The 21,985-nt window shown below is 40.8% G+C and overlaps 1 protein-coding gene across 16 annotated transcripts in view; it reads right to left on the bottom strand.

Moving 5' to 3' along the window:
• Nucleotides 1-21,985, bottom strand: part of fam49bb (family with sequence similarity 49 member Bb) — a 187,587-nt gene that overhangs the window by 92,267 nt on the left and 73,335 nt on the right. The window contains exon 1 of one of the 16 annotated variants that reach the window (XM_072570771.1): nucleotides 15,450-15,467. The exons of 12 other annotated variants lie outside the window; for them this stretch is intronic. The gene's annotated coding sequence lies outside the window, so the exon portion shown is untranslated. Of the gene's footprint in view, nucleotides 1-9,714; nucleotides 9,820-10,945; nucleotides 11,012-15,449; nucleotides 15,468-21,985 lie in introns of those variants that run through there. 3 more of the 16 variants (XM_072570755.1, XM_072570762.1, XM_072570754.1) reach the window with 3 other exon arrangements.

The raw sequence follows: 21,985 nt of genomic DNA, 5'->3' as shown, positions 1-21,985 counted from the left end.
TATCAGAAATGGTTCTTGAAAGGGTTCAGAAAAGGTTCACAAGGCTGTTGTCAGGGTTGAAGGGTTTGAGATTGGCTGAATGGGCTGGGGGTCTTTTCCTAGAGTGTCAGAAGACGAGGGGTGACCTTATAGAAGTTTATGAAATCATGAGGGGCATGGATAGGGTGAATAGCAGGGTAGGGGACTCCAAAACTAGGCAGCATAGATTTAAATTGAGAGGGGTAAGATTTAAAACAGACCTAAGAGGCAATGTTTTCATGCAGAGGGTGATGGCATGTATGGAATGAGCTGCTAGAGGAGTGGTGGAGGCTGGTACAATTACAACATTTAAAAGGTATCTGGATGGGTATATGAATAGGAAGGGTTTAGAGTCTCTATAACACAACAGAATGGTCTCCAATCTCAATCTAGCAGAAACGGAGGACAACAGGTGCTGGAGGTCAGAGTCAAAAAGTGTGGTACTGGAAAAGCGCAGCAGGTCAGGCAGCATCCGAGGTGCATAAGAATCGCTGTTTTGGGCATTAGTCCTTCATCAGGAATATGGGCAGTTGAGGGGGGGGGGGGGGGGGGGGGTTGTGAAAGATAAATCAGAGCTGGGAGAAGGTAGCTGGGACAGTGATAGGTAGATGCAGGGGAGTGGTGATGTTTTAAGGTTGAAGCAGAGGGTGGGCAGGACAGGTAGGACCGTTCTGGAGGGCAGTACCGACTTGTAGAGTTGGATATGGGATGAGTTGGGGGGGTGGGGGGAGAAGAGGGGAGAGGAGATGAGGTTGTTGATGCAGTGGGGTTGGAGGGTCCCAAGACAGAAGATGAGGCTTTGGGTGTTTATGATTTGGCAGTGGAGGAGGCCCAGGACTGGCATGTTCTTGGCAGAGTAGGAGGGGGAGTTGAGGGGTTGAGGGGGTTGGCCACAGGGCGGTGAGACTTTTTGGAATCTCAGTTTGCCAAAAAGTCTTACCCAACACCATGTCAGTCCCTTATCCATTTAGCACTGCTGCCTCACAGCGCCTGAGACCCGGGTTCAATTCCCGCCTCAGGCGACTGACTGTGTGGAGTTTGCACGTTCTCCCCGTGTCTGCGTGGGTTTCCTCCCACAGTCCAAAGATGTGCAGGCCAGGTGAATTGGCCATGCTAAATTGCCCATAGTGTTAGGTAAGGGGTAAATGTAGATGTAGGGGTATGGGTGGGTTACGCTTCGGCGGGGCGGTGTGGACTTGTTGGGCCGAAGGGCCTGTTTCCACACTGTAAGTAATCTAATCTAATCTAATCTAATCTTATTATTTATAATAAAACATTCACGGGTCCAGATCTTACAGCATTAATGTTACTTGTCTTACAACCAGAGATCTTGAGTTTAAATCCTATCATGGCAAGTTGTGAAATCTGAATAGTGAAACCTTGCTGTAAAAACTAGTTCATCATGCCTTTCAGAGAAAGAAACCCATCACAGTAGATCTGATGTATACATTTCCAATTCTGCAGTGAATGGTGGATTAGTTACACTCTTGCCAATGTCACCCACATTCAGAGAACAGCCCATCTCTCTCATAATCAACACCATCATCTCCAGAAACCGTACAATGTGCACCAGAGCATCGGTTTGAAGAAGTTCCAATGCACTTCACATGTGTTTTATGAACAAAAACGTTGTCACGAGGTAACCGAAACTAGCTAGCTGACCGATAAGTATTAAAGAATGATTCAGATCGCAAATGGATAGATTCAAAACAAAACATCAGTCAGCTGAATCTCTGACTATATTTTTGGAATGTGAGCGAACAAAACAAAATGGGTTGGGCGATAGAGAAAGAGCTGTTATAAAAGATATATGAAATATTCAACACCCCTCCCCAACTTTGGAGCTGCATATGAAGAACTCCAAGAGCAAATATTAACGTACACACTGAGTGCATCAATGAGCAAACATTATAGTGATTAATATCATCAAAACTGAAAAAAAAGTCTGCATCAGCCAACATTATATTTTAAGCTTTAAAATAATAAAACATTGCCACATTAGAATAAGAATGGTTATGATAGCCTTTTTATATCATGACTTTACAGTATATTTTAATTCCTTGCACCGCTTATTGTACTGACTGAAGGACCTTTGCTTTCTGGCACAAAACCCAAATGATTAATCAAATATTTGTGCACGTTAGATTAAAGGTCATGAATTTTGGTATTGTTTCATGCAACAGCATCTTGCCAAGATAAAGTGCAACACTTTAAAGTTTCTAAATATACAATACTCATACCTGAAACCTTTCTTGCATAGGTTTTCTTGCACGTTTCCATTGTGATGGGGGAAAGGAAAATTTATTTCAAACTTTTATTTTTCCTGACATAACTTCTGTGAAATAAATTCTTCTTCCAATACCCTTTCCACTTTTTGCCATACCACTCTTCACTGTAGTATCCCCAAAAACATGCATATAACCCTGTTTATAAAGGCCAATGGTCAAGGAGCCTATTGAGTCTCGACTCAGGTCAGTTTTCTGATGGCTTTTGTCATTGTGACTGCTTGTGAACTCAACATTTCTTCTCCAAGTTAAACACTGTCAACAGATTTCTAGAAATAACTGAAATAGATAAACAGGAAAAGATTAATAGATCTATCAATCCTGTACCACACAACATGACTGAATGATCATAACAAGACATAAACACCTCTACCAGAGCATGCCATTTGCCACGCCAACTCACAGCCTGCCTGTATCTCTATGAGCAGAGACAGGTGGATCTGAGCAAGCGAGCCACCTTCACCCCCAAACCCAAATCTTATCAAAGAAGCAGATCCAACAGCAAAAGATGAGAGAATTATGGCTGATAGATGGTATGGACCCCGGGGTAGCAAAGGAAAACCTCCCTCACTGTTTGTGTGCATGTCCTCTGACTCAAGAGGCTGGTAAAGCCAGGGTGAGGAAGCAATGGAATTTGGGAAAGAAACTCCTTTTTAAAATCAAATAGAGAGAGTTCTTTATCACCAGCTGTAGTAGCCAAGAAGTTACTCTCCCTCTGAAATACAGCAATGAGAGTAAGCAATCTGACAAACAAAGTGATTTTTCTGTAGCCATGCAACATTGGGTACAGACTTTAGCATTCCACAAAAGCAGTTCATTCCATAAAATGTGCTGAGCTCACAAGAAGTGACAAGCCCAAGAGAATTTAGAAGCAGAAAGAAATGAGCTGCATGGGGTTTGTCAGGGATTCCAAATAGGCAAAAATTGCAGAAACAGCAGCTTCAGAAACAGGCTGTACCCCATGTTTAAAATTGCAAAACTTCTTCCTGGATTGGCTGACCACAATTCCCAAGTTCAGAGTGCCCAATGTATTCGATTTTCCCCTATGTGGGGCACAGATGGCAAAGCAGCATTTGTTACCAACTCTTAAGTGGCCTCCAGAAGGTGATGGTGAGCCACACGTTTCAACAGCTGCAGTTCATCTGATGCCAGCACTCCCACAATCCTTTCAGAGTCACAGAGTCATAGATTTATACAGTGTGGAAAGAGATCCTTCAGTCCAGCTCGTTCATGCCAACCAGATACCCAAAATTAATCTAGTCCCATTTAACAGCATTTGGCCCATATCCCTCCAAACCCTTACTATTCATATACCCATCCAGATGCTATTTAAATGTTGTAATTGTACCAGTCTCCACCACTTCCTCTTGCAGCTCATTCCATACACGCACCACCCTCTGCGTGAAAATATTGCCCCTTAGATCTCTTTTAAATCTTTCCCCCCTCACCTTAAACCTATGCCCTCCAGTTTTGGACTCTCTCACCTCAGGAAAAAACCTTGTCTATTTACCCTATCCATGCCCCTTATGATTTTATGGACTTCTACAAGATTACCCTCAGCCTCCAAAGCTCCAGGGAAAATAGCCCCACTCTAACTAGTCTCTCCCTAACACCCCGGCAACATCTTTCTAAGCCTTTTCTGAACCCTTTCAAGTTTCACAACATCCTTCTTGCAGCAGGGAGACCAGAATTGCACACAGTATTCCAATAGTGGTCTAAGCAATGTCCTGTACAGCTACAATATGACCTCCCTACTCCTATACTCAATGCACTGACCAATAAATTTGTGTTGCAGACATTTCGCCCCCTGTCTAGGTGACATCCTCAATGCTTGGGAGCCTCCTGTTAAGCGCTTCTTGATGTTTCCTCCGGCATTTATAGTGATTTGTATCTGCCGCTTCCGGTTGTCAGTGCCAGCTGTCCGCTGCAGTGGCCGGTATATTGGGTCCAGGTCAATGTGCTTGTTGATTGAATCAGTGGATGAGTGCCATGCCTCTAGGAATTCCCTGGCTGTTCTCGGTTTGGCTTGTCCGATAACAGAACAGCCAGGGAATTCCTAGAGGCATGGCACTCATCCACTGATTCAATCAACAAGCACATCAACCTGGACCCCAATATACCAGCCACTGCAGCGGACAGCTGGAACTGACAACCAGAAGCGGCAGATACAAATCACCATAAATGCCAGAGGAAACATCACAGAAGCGCTTCACAGGAGGCTCCCAAGTACTGAGGATGTCACCTAGACAGGGAACGAAACGTCTGCAACACAAATTCCCAACTCGCGAACAGAACCACAACAGCGAGCACCCGAGCTACAAATCTTCTCCCAAACTTTGAACTGACCAATAAAGGCAAGCATACCAAATGATGCCTTCACTGTCCTATCTACCTTTGGGTCCACTTTCAAGGAACTATGAACATGCACTCCAAGGTTTCTCTGTTCAGCAACACTCCTCAGGATCTTACCATTACGTGTATCAGTCCTGCCCTGATTTGCCTTTCCAAAATGCAGCACTCATATTTATCTAAATTAAACTGCATCTGCCACTCCTCAAACCATTGGTCCACCTGATCAAAATCCCATTGTCCTCGGAGGTAACCTTATTTAGTGTTCAATACACGTCCAATTTTGGTGTCACCTGCAAACTTACTAAGTGTACCTCCTATTTCACTCCAACTCATTTATATAAATGATAAGAAGTGACGGACCCAACACTGATCCTCGTGGCACACTGCTGGTCACAGGCCAGCAGTCTGAAAACAAACCCTCCATCACTACCCCTTCTTCTACCTTCGAGCCAGTTCTGTATCCAAATAGTTACTAGAGAGTCAGAGATGTGCAGCACGGAAACAAATCTTTCAGTCCAACTCGTTTCTGCCAACCAGATAGCCCAAACTAATCTAGTCCCACTTGCCAGCACTTGGCCCATATCCCTCTAAACCTTTTCTACTTATATACCCTTCCAGATGCCTTTTCAATATTGTAATTGTACCAGCCTCCACCATTTCCTCTGGCAGTTCATTCCATATACGCACCACCCTTGAAAAGGTTGCCCCTTGGGTCCCTTTTATATCTTTTCCCTCTCACCCCTAAGCTATGCTCTCTAGTTCTGGACTCCCTCATCCCAGGGAAGAGACTTTGTCGATTTATCCTATCCATGCCCCTCATGAGTTTATAAACCTCAATAAGGTCACCCCCTCAGCTTTTGACGCTCCAGGGAAAACAGCCCCAGCCTATTCAACCTCTTTCTGTAATTCAAATCCTCCAACCCTGACAACATCCTTGTAAATGTTTTCTGAACCCTTTCAAGCTTCACAACATCCTTCCAATAGGAAAGAGACCAGAATTGCACGCAATATTCCTTAACCCTATTTGCCAAAGCTATCTCATGACCCCATTTTGCCCTCCTGATTTCCCTCTTAAGTATACACCTACTGCCTTTATACTCTAAGGATTCACTCAATCTCTCTTGCCTATACCTAACATATGCTTCCTCCTTTTTCTTAACCAAACCCACAATTTCTCTAGTCATCCAGCATTCCCAACACCTACCAGCCCTTCCTTTCACCCTAACAGGAACACAGTATACTGTCTCTGGACTCTTCTTATCTAATTTCTGAAGGCTTCTCATTTTCCAGCCGTCCCTTTTCCTGCAAACATCTGCCTCCAATCAGTTTTGGACGTAATACCGTCAAAATTAGCCTCCCTCCAATTCAGAACTTCAACTGTTGGATCTGGTCCATCCCTTTCCATCACTATTTTAAAACTAATAGAATTATGGCCCTAAAGTGCTCCCACACTGACACCTAAGTCACCTCCCTGCCTCATTTCCCAAGAGGAGGTCAAGTTTTGCACCTTCTCTGGTAGGTATAGCCACATACTGAATCAGAAAATTTTCTTGAACAGACTTACAAATTCCTTCCCATCTAAACCCTTAACCCTATGGCAGTCCCAGTCTATGTTTGGAAAGTTAAAATCCCCTACCATAACCACCCTGTAATTCTTACAGATAACTGAAATCTCCTTACAGATTTGTTTCTCAATTTCCCTCTGACTATTAGGGGGTCTATAATACAATCCCAAAAAAGTGATCATCCCTTTCTTATTTCTCAGTTCCACCCAAATAACACCCCTGGATGTATTTCCAAGAATATCCTAAGTACAGCTGTAATGCTATCCCTTATCAAAAATGCCAATCCACCTTCCTCGCTTGTCTCCCTTTCCATTCTTCCAATAGCATTTGTATACTGGAAGATTAGGCTGCCAGTCCTGTCCATCCCTGAGCCACGTTTATGTAATTTTCATAGCACTAGTAGTAATCCAGATATTACTACCCTCAAAGACCTCCTTTTTAAATTCCTGCCTAACTTCCTATATTCTCCCTTCAGAATCTCATCCTTTTCGCTTCCTATGTCTTGGTACCAACGTATACAATGACCTTCTGCTGATCTCTTGTCCCTTTGGAGAACATTTTGCACCCTCTCTGAGGCATTTTTGATCCTGGCACTAGGGAAACAACACACCATTCTGATTTTTCACTGCTGGCCGCAGAAATGCCTATCTGTGCCCCTGACTAGGAAAGCCCCAAACACAATTGATCGCTTGGAATGCAAATGTACCCCTCATTACATTACAGCCAGTCTTAACACCAGAAACTTGGCTGTTCGTGCTGCATTCCCATGAAATTACATCACCCCCTACATATTCCAAAATAGCACACTTGTTTGAAATGGGGATAGCCACAGAAGACTCCTGTACTACCCAGCTACTTCTCCTACCTTTCTTGGAGTTAACCAATTTACCTGACTATTTCTGCAGCTTTTCTCCCTTCCTATAAGTGCCATCCATACGCCTTAACTCTTGTAAATTCCTCACTGTCTCTACCTGTCACTCCAACAGATCCATTCGATCTGACAGGATTTGCAACCAATGACATTTATTGTAGATAGAATCCTCAGTAACCCAGAAACTCTCCTGAAACTCCCACATCTGACAAAGAGCATATCACTCTACTAAAGGGCATTTTCCTCCTTCCAATCTACACACACAGAAAATAGTGCCATCTTATTGCTCTACAAAACACTGTTCCAAGCTAACTTATGACCGATATTTTTAAAATTTAATCGAGAGACAGATTCCAATAAAAACATATAATCAAGAAACCTACTCTGTTAACTATTGTAGATTTACAGCAAGGCTATACTTAAAACTATTTACTTACCCATTTCTGTGCTGTGACCTCTCCCAAACAAGTTCCTCCAAGATCAGTTGTGAATTTTGCTGTTTGTTAAGCTTTCCTAGACACACTCCTATGTTCAGCGATACATGAATTCAAACAGCACAGACAGTAACTGTGCATAATCACTGCTGTGTCAGTTAGCAGTGTGGATTTCTTTCTCTCCCTCCCCCCCTTACAGATTATGTTCTCCCTTTATTCCGTGTAACCTCACCTTGCTAACCAGACTACCAGAAGGAACCTTGTCAAATGCCTCACTGAAGTCCATATAGATCACGTCCACTGCTCTGCCCTAATCAATCCTCTTTGTTACTTCTTCTAAAAACTCAATCAAGTCCATGAGATACGATTTCCCACACACAAAACCATGTTGACTATCCCTAATCAGTCCTTGCTTTTCCAAATACATGCAAGTCCGGTCTCTCAGGATTCCTTCCAACAACTTGCCCACCACAGACGTCAGGCTCAGCACTACATAGTTCTCTGGCTGTTCCTTACCACCTTTCTTAAATAGTGGCACCATGTTAGCCAACCTCCAGTCTTCCGGCACCTTGCATGTGACTATCAATGATACACATTTCTCAGTAAGGGGCCCAGCAATCACTTCCCTAGCATCCCACAGAGTTCTAGGGTACACCTGATCATGGCCTGGGGATTTATCCATCTTTGTGTGTTTTAAGACATCGAGCACCACCACCTCTGTAATATGGACATTTTGTAAGATGTCGCTTTTATTTCCCCACATTCTCTATTTTCCATCTCCTTCTCTACAGTAAATACTGATGCAAAATACTCATTTAGTATCTCCCCTGTCTCCTGCGGTTCCGTACATAGGTTGCCTTGCTGATCTTTCAGGGGCCCTATTCTCTCCCCAGTTACCCTTTTATCCTTAATGCATTTGTAGAATCCCTTTGTATTCTCCTTAACCCTATTTGCCCTCCTGATTTCCCTCTTAAGTATACTCCTGCTGCTTTTATATTCTTCACTCCATCTCTGATTCACTCGATTCACTCGATCTCTGATGTCTATATCTGCCATAAGCTTCCTTCTTTTTCTTGACCAAAACCTCAATTTCTCTAGTCATCCAGCATTCCCTACACCTACCAGCCTTGCCCTTCATCCTAACTGAAACATAATGTCTCTGGACCCTCATTATCTCATTTTTGAAGGCTTTCCATTTCCAGCCATCCTTTTACCTGCGAACATCCACCCCTAATCAACTTTTGAAAGTTCTTGCCTAATACCAACAAATTGGCCTTCCTCCAATTTAGAACTTTAACTGTTAGGTCTGGTCTATCCTTTTCCATCACTATTTTAAAACTAATACAATTATGATCTCAAATTGCTCCCCCACTGACACCTCAGTCACCTGCCCTGCCTTATTTTCCAAGAGTAGGTCAAGTTTTGCACGTTCTCTAGTAGGTACATCCACATACTGAATCAGAAAATCTTCTTGTACACACTTAACAAATTCCTCTCCATCCAAGTCCTTAACACTATGGCAGTCCAAGCCTATGTTTGGAAAGTTAACATCCACTACCACAACTACCCTATTATTCTTACAGATAACGGTGATCTCCTTACAAGTTTGTTTCTCAATTTCCCGCTGAATATTGGCATAATAAAGGTGATTAACCCCTTCCTATTTCTCAGTTCCACTCAGATAACGTTGCTGAACCCTAGAACTCTGTGGGATGCTAGGGAAGTGATATCCTCCCTATTTAGTGCCGACATGTTTTCCCTAATCAAAAAGGCCACTCCTCCTCCTCTCTTGCCCTCCTTCAGTATCTATACCCTGGAACATTAAGAAACTACAGGGTTTTGATTAAACCACATGAAGAGTGACCAACAGAGTTTCACATCAGGATGACGTAGAGCTTGAGGGGAACTTTCAGGTGGTGGCCTTCCCACAGATTAGCTGCCCTTGTCCTTCTAGGTGGCAAAAGTCAGAGGTTTGGACAGTGCTGTGAAAGGAGCTTTGGTTAATTTGTGCAGTGCACCCTTGTTGATAAATGGTATACTGCTGCCACTGTGCATCAGTGCTGAGAGTACTTTTAAAATGGCAGATGGGGTGCTGATCAAGCAGACTGCCTCGTGAGAGTACCTATTGTATGTTTCATCATGCAGATTATTTCAGTTGCTTTTTGCCTGTGTCCAGATTTTGGTCGTACCTGTTTATAAAGGTTTCACTGTTGTACATTCCGGAATGGAGATGATTTTACAAACTTTATCAATGTTGCCACAGGAGGCAGCATGAAGAAATCCACACTCCAGCTGGAAAAGTACAAGGAGCTCCATTAATTTAAAAAATAACCTTGGAAGAAACCACATCTTTGACTACTGCACTAACATGATATTGCAGAAAAATAAAACTAAATGCATGAAGGTACAATCTCATTTCTATTTCCAGTTCCAACGAAGAGTCATACTGGACTCAAAACATTAACTCTACTTCTGTCTCCACAGATGCAGCCAAACCTGTTTCTTCAACATTTTTGGTTTTATTTCTAATCTTCACTCTTGCTCAAACTATTTCTGATTAATTACTTGGCAATTTCAATTCCACAAAAAGTTGCTTTAATTTAACTATATGATTCAAATTAATTTTCAATACAAAAATTACTGATTTAACTGCAAACTTGATCATAAAGTAACTAAATTCATTTGAAAGAGTTGAAACATTCTGGTAATGAGGTGACCAAGTCATATTATTCTAAAAATATTAACAAAATTAAAAAACCAACTAAGAACAAAGAAAAAGGGAAATACCTGAGTTAACTCCAATACTAAGTCGGAAATCAAATTCTCAAAGCAGCTAGAAAAATTACCAATAAGAGTAATTAAAAATATTTAAGAAATAGGTGCATGTGAATACTGGAATCACAAGAATTATACATAAAAATAACATAGGCCAATCTGTCTTCTGATCCCTTCAGACAAGAGAAAAAACCCAATTAATTGAATGAGGGCAATACTGAAGCTAGACTGAAACTACACTGTTAAAGCTAATAAAATATTTGATTTTAAGCACATATAAAAAGCAAATAAATTAACAATTGCATTTAAGAAAGTTAAAAGGAATTAATTATCTGGCATTAAGCGGATGCTATTGGGAGTGTTACTTTGAGAAATTTTCAAATATTTTGAAGTATTTAAATGCAAGTATACAAGTCAGACTGACAGTATGCAATAATGACAATTTTTGACTATCATCTGACTGTAATACCTAGGACTTTCATGGACTGAAAGGATTGCAAAACAGAAAAACACAGACTCAAAAATGGTCACAGTACAGCCACCATGGCCATTGGTTGAGTCAAACTTTGTGAAACGATCAATTAGCAAAAACCGATGTGAACTTAAACGTCAAATTAGATTGAAACTAGTCAATTAGAACTGTACCTCCTGTTTGATTTACACCTTTGTGAGAAGTTCATATGCTGAAGTTAGAAGACATCAATTATCCAGCTGAAAACAAAAAACTGAGATATTGCAATATGCAGACAAAAAGGAACTCAGTCTCTCCCAACCCCACAAATGACAAAACACCTTGACAAACTGGAGAAAATCATTCAAACACAGAAGATGCAAAGTTATCTGCAATCTTCACAGCTGCCATTGATCCAGGGCATCCTTAACCAACTAGGATCACAGATTAAAGCCAAACATCAAGATCAGCGCCTGGACTTCAAACTCCACATTCTTTCATCTCCCTTTTTGTACTGGACACTATTCCTTCTTAACCTTGTATGTGTGTGTATTTTGATGTTAGGCCTGCAGTATTTTTCTCAGGGCTAACAAGCAATGGGTTGTTTTGCCTTTCACTCAACAAAACCTTGCAATAGGCTCCTTATTTGTTTCTGGAGAACCTAATTAACTACATTTTAAATCAGCATGAGATATTGCTGCATGCTAAGAATATTAAATCTTTGTTGCAGTCAACTGAAGAGATTGAAAAGAAGGGAGCCAATTCATCCCTCCTCATAGAATCCTAACAGTATCTGGAGCACTTTTTGCAAATTTGGCCAGTCAATTAGAAGGACCCTGAAGCCACAGAAACATTCGACAATGATTCACTTCAATTATAACAGGATAGGCAGTAATACAGTGATGAAGGAAGACTTGAAAATTTAGGATTATTTGCCATTACCATGAAATGATCAAAATTATGAAATGATTTGAAAAAGAGTAAAAAGTTCTCTTTCCATTGGTCAGTGAATTGAGGATAAGTTCCTAAAAATCTTAGCAACACAAAGATGAATGAAGACTTCCACATGAACAGTTGGTAAAAACATTACCATAAATGATATGTGAACCCATTATAACCACTTTCTGTCAAAAATAGCTCAAGTTAAATAAGAAAATTACAGGTGGCTTTAAGAAAACAGCAGAAAAATCAGAAATACAGCAGAAAGCTCTGACAAAAGCTCGCACTGACACAGGAAGCTAAAATGGTGTCCTAACACTATTAAACTTAAATGATTTCACCACTTGTATTGCTAAAGAGTGTAATGCTCAACATATTAATAGACAAGGCAAAAGTGAGGACTGTAAATGCTGGAGATTAGAGTAGAGAGTGTGGTGCTAGAAAAGTACAACACGTCAGGCAGCATCCGAGGAGAAGGAGAATCAACATTTCGGGCAAAAGACCTTCATCAGGAATGGTAAATGATGAAGGGCTTTTGCCCAAAACGTCAAATCTCTTGCTCTTGGATGCTGCCTGACGTGCTGTGCTTTTCCAGCACCACACTCTTGACATTAATAGACAAGTTGTAAGTACTGTGTCTGGATGCTTAGCACACTAAATCACTTAATTGCTAACACCCTGTTCTCTGTAAAGATCACACAACACCAGGTTATAGTCCAACAGCTTTATTTGGAAGCACTAGCTTTCAGAGTGCCGCTCCTTCATCAGATGGTTGTGGAGGTTAAGATCATACTCATAGAATTTATACCAAAGGAGTCTGGTGTCATGGAGATGTGATACAATCAACAATCTTAGATTAAAACACTCATCTTTTATAATGGGATATGCTGGTTTCTGTTCTTTGATATGTAAATTCCAGAACTTCTTTTAAATTACATTGTCAAGATAGCTCAGCTTTTTAAACAATAGGTGTGAAGCCTGTGTACCAATGCTATGTCAGTAAATGCTATAAATAAAATGTAATTACATTTATGTCTATGGACGTAATTACATTTTATTTTGCTCAAAAACTGCATGAATCCATGTAAAACTCTGTAAAACCAGATAGAGGGTTTGTCAGTCTGACATAGCCTTGTAGACATTAAGGATGGACAGGTAGGACTGGAGTGTGAAAGGAGCTGTAAGACTGAGTAGTTAATAAACTCTATCCAAAAGAAAAGATGCCACCAACTGGTTTGGATCCAAATTGACACCAGTTAGCGGAGTATTCCTTGATTGATGGGTATAAACTGCGCTCTCTCTCCCCTGCAGCCTCCTTCTCCCCCTCAGCCTCTTCTTGCAGCTTCTCGCTCCCTTCATTCCCTCCTTGAATGTTCCTCCAGTGCCACCTCCTGAATCTCAATACAGTTTCCATCAAGAGGCACAATGGACATGATTTACAGTGTGCAACAAATCCAAAGAATGTACAGAGGACATCGCCAGCTTACGTATATGACCTTCTTTGATGTCTCTTCCTTTGCCTTCAATTCTGTCAACTGTGAGGGATTGTGGAATATCCTTCACAAATTCACTCTCAGGGGAGTAGATCTCTGGGTGCTTGGACCATATTAGGGCAAAGAAAGTATAGAATGTTGCAAAAACGAAGTTATGAGCATGAAAATTGGGAGGATCCCAGAACACTAAAGCAAGTGACATGAGAAGTAGTGGATGCATTGGTGGTCTACAGACTTTGGAACAGTTCTTGTGGATTGGAGAGTAGCTAATGTAACTCTACTATTTTAAAAAGGTAGGGAGAAAAAAAAGAGGGAATTATAAACCAATTAAGCCAGACATCAGTAGCGGTGAAGTGTCTGGAATCCATAATAAAAGGTTGAATAGCTGAACACCTGGAAAACAGTGACACAATAAGACAGTCAGCACATATTTACAAAAGGGAATTCATACTTGAAAAATCTACTGGAATTTTTAAGATGCAACTGGTAGAGTTGATAAGGGGGAGCTAGAGAATGAGGTTTACTTGGTGATTGAGATATTCAATAAGATCCCACAAAGATAAGCATGTAACATTAAAGGGATTTGAGGTGGTATAATGACAATGTATAGAGAGCTGTTTGGCAGACAGGAAACAGTTTCAGTCTGTGTGGAGTTTACACATTCTCCCCATGTCTGCATGGGTTTCCTCTAGGTGCTCCGGTTTCCTCCCACAGTCCAAAAATGTGCAAGATAGGTGAATTTGCCATGCTAAATTGCCCGTAGTGTTAGGTGATGGGGTAAATGTAAAGGAATGGATCTGGGTGGGTTGTTCTTCAGAGGGTCGGTGTGGACTTGTTGGGCCGAAGGGCCTGTTTCCTCACTAAGTAATCTAATGAGGAATTAATGGGTCTTTTCTGATTGGCAGGCATTGACCAGTGGGGTACTATAGGAATCAGTGCTTGGACCCCAGATATTCACAGCTGAAAATGTGTTGCTGGAAAAACGCAGCAGGTCAGGCAGCATCCAAGGAGCAGGTGAATCAACCTTTCGTGCATGAACCCATCTTCAGAAACCTGACGATGAAGGGCTTTTGCCCGAAACGTCGATTTTCCTGCTCCTTGGATGCTGCCTGACCTGCTGAGCTTTTCCAGCACCACTCTAATCTCCAACATCTGCACTACCCACTTCCACCTCAAAACAAAGCTAGCTAAATCCCTGAATACAAATCGGAAGAATGGCTGGAATATTAACATATATCTTATAACATACTTTTGGGAAATCATGCATAAATATTTTACTTACACACACACACACAAAACACAGCACGTTTGATATGACAACCAACATGTGCAAAAGAATTTGACAGTTTTGGCTAGTTTACAAAGCAAATGCTTCTATGACAGGAAACTGAAATTACATTGAGCATATTCCACAGACTAGTTTCTGCTGGCTGATTAACACGGTAATACTTGCATTGAAACCATCAGCACTCTCACAAAGAAATTTAATCACTGGATTTTTAAAGCAGACCCCTGAACATACCATGAATATACCACCTGACCTTAATCCAAATACTGGACCAGAAACTCTCCTTCACACCTTTTCAAATTTCAAACTTCTTAGAGTGAACACACACACGGTCAGACTATCAAGAACACTCCATTATACAAGGCAGTTCAAGTTCCAGCAAGAAAAGACCTAAGCAATGTAAACATGGTCTTGCTTGACTGAAGCTCAAACTATAGCTACCAGTGTTTTAGCTACAGTTTAAATGTACCCCAAGGAAAATACTTTGAATAGATTGCATTATAAATCATCAAGAGCAGAGAATGAATTCTATGACCGAGACTTAACACACTGGCTAAACCACAGAGGTAATATTGTGAACACACTGAAAGAGCCTACTTTGATAAATTTAAAACAAATGAGTCACTCCTGTATATCTGGCCCCTCAGGGGTTCAATTAAGAAGATTTAAGAGACTGCAGAGAACATAGATGGTATTGTATTACCTGATCAATTCAGGGAATTTGATCAGCTTGATATTGGCATTGTAGAGTGAAATGTGAACCCAGGAACAGAAAAAGCGGAAGGAAAACACAACACTGGCTGTACACGTTTATAAAGACACTCTAAAGAAAAGCAGAGTGAAGTACGCAGAGCAAGACCAGGTCGCCAGTATGAATGTTAAAAGGAATTACGTACAAATGTTGCTTTGCTGAAACTGGATACATTGTCCAGCAGAATATAAAAGAGCTTTCAGTCTGTACTCACAGATGCTACTTACAGGGTGAGGAGCCAAATGTAAACCCAGCTGCTATCTGGAAAAAGAAAGAGGATCTTTCCCATAGGCCACCTTCACCACACTGGTGTGTAGCGTTAGTCAGCTCTCTCAACAATTCAAATTTTAAACCCCCCCCCCCCCCCCCTCCAAAGAAATGAACAGCTGAAAATGTTCATGTTCACACTATAGAGACTATGGAAAACAGCACTTTCTACACCAAGTTTGATCATAAACTATGAATAAAAAAATGCATAATTTTCAATGAGAAAAACGTAAAAATTGTAGAAGGGAAGAAGGCATTTTTAAAATTACAGGTGTTCTCATGAATGGACCAAGAATAGTATACAGTAAATAAAAGTTAATAACTTCCACTCCCACAGAATGTCTGAGTCAGTTAAAATAAACTTTACACAAGAACCTAGCTATACTTGCCCTAGTAATAACTTGATGCAGGCTGTGGCTTTCACTCAAGATGATAAAACATTGAATGGAGAAAGCCTAAAAGTAATGGAGATAATTAAAATATAAATAAATCATTTAAATATTATTTCCTCTTTTCTTTTTCTTTCCAGAAGAGATCATTAGAATCCAACTCCGCAATAATTTGGATGCCCTTTATACAGCATAAAAGATTATTTTTCTTTCTTTATTCAACGGTAGTGGATAAGACCAGCTATGCCATTCCTTTCCCATCCTCAGCTGCTTTCGAGAAAGTGATGGCGCACCTCCTTCTTAAACTGCTGCTGTCCCTGCAGTATCAGTGCAAGCACAGTTGCTTGAGATAGGGAGGTCCAGGATTTTAGACCAAACAACGCTGAAGGAATGATGACATAGTTCCAAGTCAAGATAGTCTGGAAGAGACCTTAGAGGTGGTGTGCCCATATATCTTCCCTCAACCTTGTAGGTGGTTACTGAAGTGAATCTTGTCGATGGTACCCATTGGTGAAGGGAGTGAATGATGGTAATGGTGGTGGTGGTTAGGATGTCACCCAAGCTGGATGCTCTGCCCCATCGAGCTTCAAGCTGTACTTTTCCAGGCAAATGGAACGTAATCTCACACACTTCAGACTTGTGCTTTGTAGATGTTGGACAAGCACTGGGCAAATAGGAGGCAAGTTTCTCACCTCAGAATTCCCATTTTTGACTTGCTCTTGACATGGTTGATCTAGTTCAGTTTTGGATTAATGATGATCCCAAGATGTTGATAATTGGGGAATCAGCAACAGTAATGCCATAGACTGTCAAGGAGAAATAATCAGATACTCCTTTGTTGGACATAGTTCATTGCCTGTCATATGTGTAACACAAATCTTACTTACCACTCATCAGCCCAAACCTGGATGTTGCCAGGTCCTTCTGCATATGATATTTTAAGTAGCTCATGTCCAAAGTTGTCATGAATGGTGCTGACCCTTCAGCAATTATCAGCAAACATGATTTATCATTTTGCTCCATACAGGAGGCATCCAATAGAAGGACCAGGTATAACCAAGAATGCAGTATCAACCTGGTGAAGCTATCAAATAGAAATACTTGCATGTCAAACATCATAAGTAGCAAGTGATAATCAAAGCTAAGCGATCGCACAACTAACTGTTCAGATCCTGCCACATCCAGTTGTGAATGTTGGTGGACAATTAAACAACTCACTGGAAGAGAAGGCTCCACAAACATCTCCGTTCTCAATGAAAGAAGAGCCTAGCTCATCAGTACAAACATAAGACTGAAGTGTCCGCAGTAATCTTCAGCCAGAAGTGCCAAAGGGATTCTCCATTGCGGCCTCATCTGGTGTTCCCCAGCATCACAGATACCAATCATCAGCCAGATCAATTCACTCAATGCAATATCAAGAAATGGTTGGAGGCACTAGATAATACAAGGGCTATGGGCCCTGACAACATTTTGGCAGAAGTACTGAAGACTTGTGCTCCAGAACTTGCCACTCCCCTAGCCAAGATCTTTCAATAAATTACAACATTACAGGACCCAGTGCTCATCAGCAGGAAAAGCATCCAACAGACCATCTGGAGGGCACTGGTGAGAAGCAACCAAGGAGGACTCTGAGAGAAGGTGGCTCAGTCACAATGACTAAGAAAGGGATCACAAACATAAGCTGGATTGTTCAGGAACCAGGTTTGAAGACTGAGTGAGCAGTGCATGGAAAGAGACAATGTGTTTATTTTTTTGAAAGTTCCAACAAGCACCAAGACATCACTTGGCTGGTGGTGAGAAGGGCACTTACCTGTGAGAAAATTCACGTATGCCTGACACACTGCACCACTGCACACAGCCTTCAAAGTGGCTGCGGGGTGGGGTAGAGACTGTCATATGTCTCTTGCTGGAATGTGCCCTTTCAAAGGAAGTCTGGAGAAAGATGCAGTGATTTTTGTCAACTTTTGTCCCGAGCAGCTCCACAACTCAGGGACACCGGGAAAACAGACTGCTCTACAGTCTGTTTTCCAGATGCATACCGAGACCGTATATCTGTGGAATTCTTTATAACTCAGCCTCAACTGCTGTCTGCAGTAAAGCATATTCAAGGCTGAGAGGCAGAGTTTTAATCAGTAAGGGAATCAAGGGTGGTGGAGGAAAAGATAAAAAAGTGGAGTTCAGGATTATCAGATCAGTCATGATCTCATTGAATGGCAGAGCAGACTCAATAGCCAAATGGCTTACTTCTGCTCCAACGTTTTCTGATCTTATATCTCTTCCTTTTGCTTAATGCTGATCTTTCCCTGATGTCTCTTAACCTATTTCTACCTTCAACTTATATAAAATGAAAGTGGCTGTTGCTGTCAAAAGCCCTGCTACAACTAGTGCTAAGCACTTCCAGATCCAGATGAATTATTAAAAGTGAATACATTTGAACATATCTGCATATCCTCTTTTGCCAAATATTTTATATCAAATGTGTTCTTCTGAATGAGCACTGACTTTTCAATGAAATTAATTTTCACATTCCTTCTTTATTCGAGCACTGACTTTTCAATGTCAGTGCTGGAATAAAGAAGGAATATGAAAATTAATTTCAAAAGACACTTCAATAATTAGTACGGAGCACAGAAAACTGGTCTGAATTCATTGAAAGAAACTCTTACTTTAATACTTCTCTACCTTTCCAAGTCCAGTTCATGAGTCACAAGTTCATTCATTTTTACCAGAAATGATACTATGTAATATATCAGCAGAAGTCACAATACTTGTAAAGCAGATCAGCAGATAAGTGCACTCTATGATTACAAGTCAGCACAACCATCAGCTGGCTTTACTCTGCAACTACAGTCTTTTATTTTTTAATTATTATGTAATATATTATTGAATATTACCTCAGACATATTCGTGAAAGAAATTTTATAAAAGCAATATTTCCAAGTATTTTTATTCCCATTATGTTTACTATAAAGTAAAGGAAATTCAACAGAAGCTCCAAACTCGATCAGTATTACTCAAAGTAACATGCAGAATGACACTGACGTAGGAAAAAAGTAGAAAAAAACTGACAAAGCATGGACTTGAACCTGGGTAGGTAAGATTCTTGTGTCATTGATGTAGGCACCTTGTTGGGGCGACTTATAAAACTTCACTGTATTTTTCATGTAAAAATACACGTAAATTTCTATTCTATTCCAACTGGTCAAAACAACATGGCACATTAACACTCATAGGCTTATATCTAAGGCCAAAGCTAACTTCAAGCTGACTTTCAATAGATTCAGAGTAATGTATGAGTCTGTATGAGTCAAATACATTATAATGCATTAAGAGGATGGATAGCATGCCAACAGTAGATCAGTTAATTACTCAGCACTTCTCATGTTTCTTTTTCACTTTAAACACAGGAGCAGCACAACAGTCATGAAATTAGCTGCTCCTCAAGAATGAAAGCGGAGAGTAATGTAACTGTTTTGTTTTGTGTTTGCTGCCAACAGACAGGTGAACTCAGTTGGCTGGATAGACAGCGTAGGTTCAATTCCTGCACTAGCTGAGGTTACCGTGAAGCATTCTCATTCTCAACCTCTCCCCTCAGGTTAAAACACCACTGATCATTTCTCTCTAATGCAAGAGCAGCCCTCTGGTCTGGTAAGTCTATGGTGAATATTTATCTTTGTGTGGCTGAGTGGTTTCGGTGATGGACTTGAAATCTATTGGGGTCATCGTGCATAGATTTGAATCCAGACAAGGACTTTTCTTGGGGATCGGACAGTCCGGTTGGCAGGACACCTAGTTGCAATGCAGAATAATGCCAACACCATGGGTTCAATTCCTGCACCAGCTAAGGCTACCATGAAGGACTCTCCTTCTCAACCTCTCCCCTCACCTGACTCTCAGGTTAAACCACCACCAGTCATCTCTTTCTTATGCGAGCAGCAATCCTGTGATCTAGTACACAACTTTACCTTTATAGCACTTGTTCACAACTAATTGAGACAGGAGGAAAGCAAAGAGATCAAAAAAATAGTTTTTTCTTTTAGAGGCATGCCTAACCACAAAACACAGATCTAAATGTTTACTGAAACGTGAAATAGTGTTAATTATAAAGCAGTAATAAAAATATTTTAACTTATCCGAACACTATCTTCTGCATTTCCACTCCCAAAGTAATGTCCAATAGTGGCAAGTTCACGAGTTTCATGGGTCTGTTCAAACAATTTCCAAAGAACTGGAAACTTCCAAACAATAGTTTTCCGGTGTGGAGAGATTACAGTGTATTAACAGATGCTGATGACCCAATATATGCTAGTTGTCAGTATGTAACTGACTGCAGTCAGCTAAAAATAACCAAGTTGAAGTCTTCTATATCATCTAACTTGGTACTTTTTTCAGTTATCTTTTCAGTATCATTCTAAAAAATAACATAATAGCATAGTGAGCCAGAAGGCCTGGATTCAAGTCCCACCTGCACCAGAGGTGTGTAATAGCACCTTTGAACAGGCTAGTTCGAAAACAGAGTCAGAGTTATACAGCATGGAAAAAGACTTTTTGGTTCAATTAGTCTATGCCGGCCATGTTCCCAAACCAAACTAGTCTCATTTGCCTGCGTTTGGCCCATATCTCTCCAAACCTTTCCTATTCATGTACTTATCTAAAATGTCTGTTAAATGTTCTAAATGTTCTATCCACTACTTCCTCTGAAAGTTCATTCCACACACTAAACACTATGTAAAATAAAGTTGCTCCTCATGTCCTTTTTAAATTTTTTTTCCTCTCACCTTAAAAACATGTCCCTAGTTTTGAACCCCCACCCCTAAACCCAGGGAAAAGACCCTTGCTATTCACCTTATCCATGCCTCTGGTGATTTTATAAACCTCTATAACGTCACCCATCAATCTTCTGCGCTCCAGTGAAAGAAGTCCTAGCCTATCCTTATAACTCAAACCTTCTATTCCTGGCAACATCCTGGTAAATATCTACAGAAACAAAGTTAATGAAAGTCTGTAATGCTGTACACTTTTTTTATATATACACACAAAAGACGCCTCTCCTGGCATTTTCCAGAAGGAGCAATCACTGCATCCTGACAAAACCAGAAACCCAGGTGCCTTATCCTCCTCTCTCAATCTCCTCTAACAGTGTGTCTGAAGGGGGATATCTTCAAACATCCATCCCTGCTCCACCCAATTAACTTCTTGGACTTGGCCAGTGGATCAAAAGCTGGTGCTTTTTACAACTCATTTCAAAATGTTGATTTCCTAGCAAATACAATCCTTGTTGTCTGTTAAGTTACTGTGGATGACTGTTCAACCAGTTTTTGATTAAACCCTTACCAAAGTTTTCCACCTGGTCATACTCTCCAAAATACACACATATCCTAAGAGGGTCTTCATCAATAAACCAAATTAGTCTCTTCCCTGCTGTGGCAACTTTTCAGGACCTAATTTTGTTCAAACCTTCAGAAAAAAAATTTCCCTATGCCACACCCCAGTTTTCTCACCCACATACTTGACTTTGAAAACACAAAGCCTTGATTCCTCTCTGTTCTTGCAAGTTCAGCCATCTTGAAATCTGCTTTTTTTCCCGCAAAGTCCTTGAACATGTCACTTTAAAAACATCTCCTGTCTAAATTTTTCCAATCAGTTTCCTCTTATTCTACAGATCAAGAGATTGTATACTTCCTCTTTCAAAGCACCATCTGACACCAATGCTGTCTCGGGCCATCTGCTACTAAAATCCACAGTCATACTTTGCTACTTTCAGACTAGAATACACTCTTCACTCCCCTTCAAGAGGCCACACTCCATAAACATTAGCTCATCCAAAGCACCGCTGCCCATGGTCACCACCTACAAAGTTCTGTTCACCCATCATTTGCATCCTTACTGGTCTACACTAAGGTGTTGCCATGTCAGGAAAACAAAGTTTAAAATTGTCAGTTATGTGTTTAAAAACCTTCACCACCTTTTTTCTTCCATATAGTTATAACTTCGTTCAACTTTATTTATTCTCCACAATACCTGTCCTTCTGACACCCTGAACCCTTATTGGGCAAGTGCTCTCCACTCCATAAGCAGTGCCCTCCCTAAATTCATCCAGCTCCTTA

The sequence above is a fragment of the Chiloscyllium punctatum genome, chromosome 5 (genome assembly GCF_047496795.1).
Source record: "Chiloscyllium punctatum isolate Juve2018m chromosome 5, sChiPun1.3, whole genome shotgun sequence".
In the NCBI taxonomy this organism is placed as follows: domain Eukaryota; kingdom Metazoa; phylum Chordata; class Chondrichthyes; order Orectolobiformes; family Hemiscylliidae; genus Chiloscyllium; species Chiloscyllium punctatum.
This window is presented reverse-complemented; position numbering and strand designations above follow the sequence as displayed.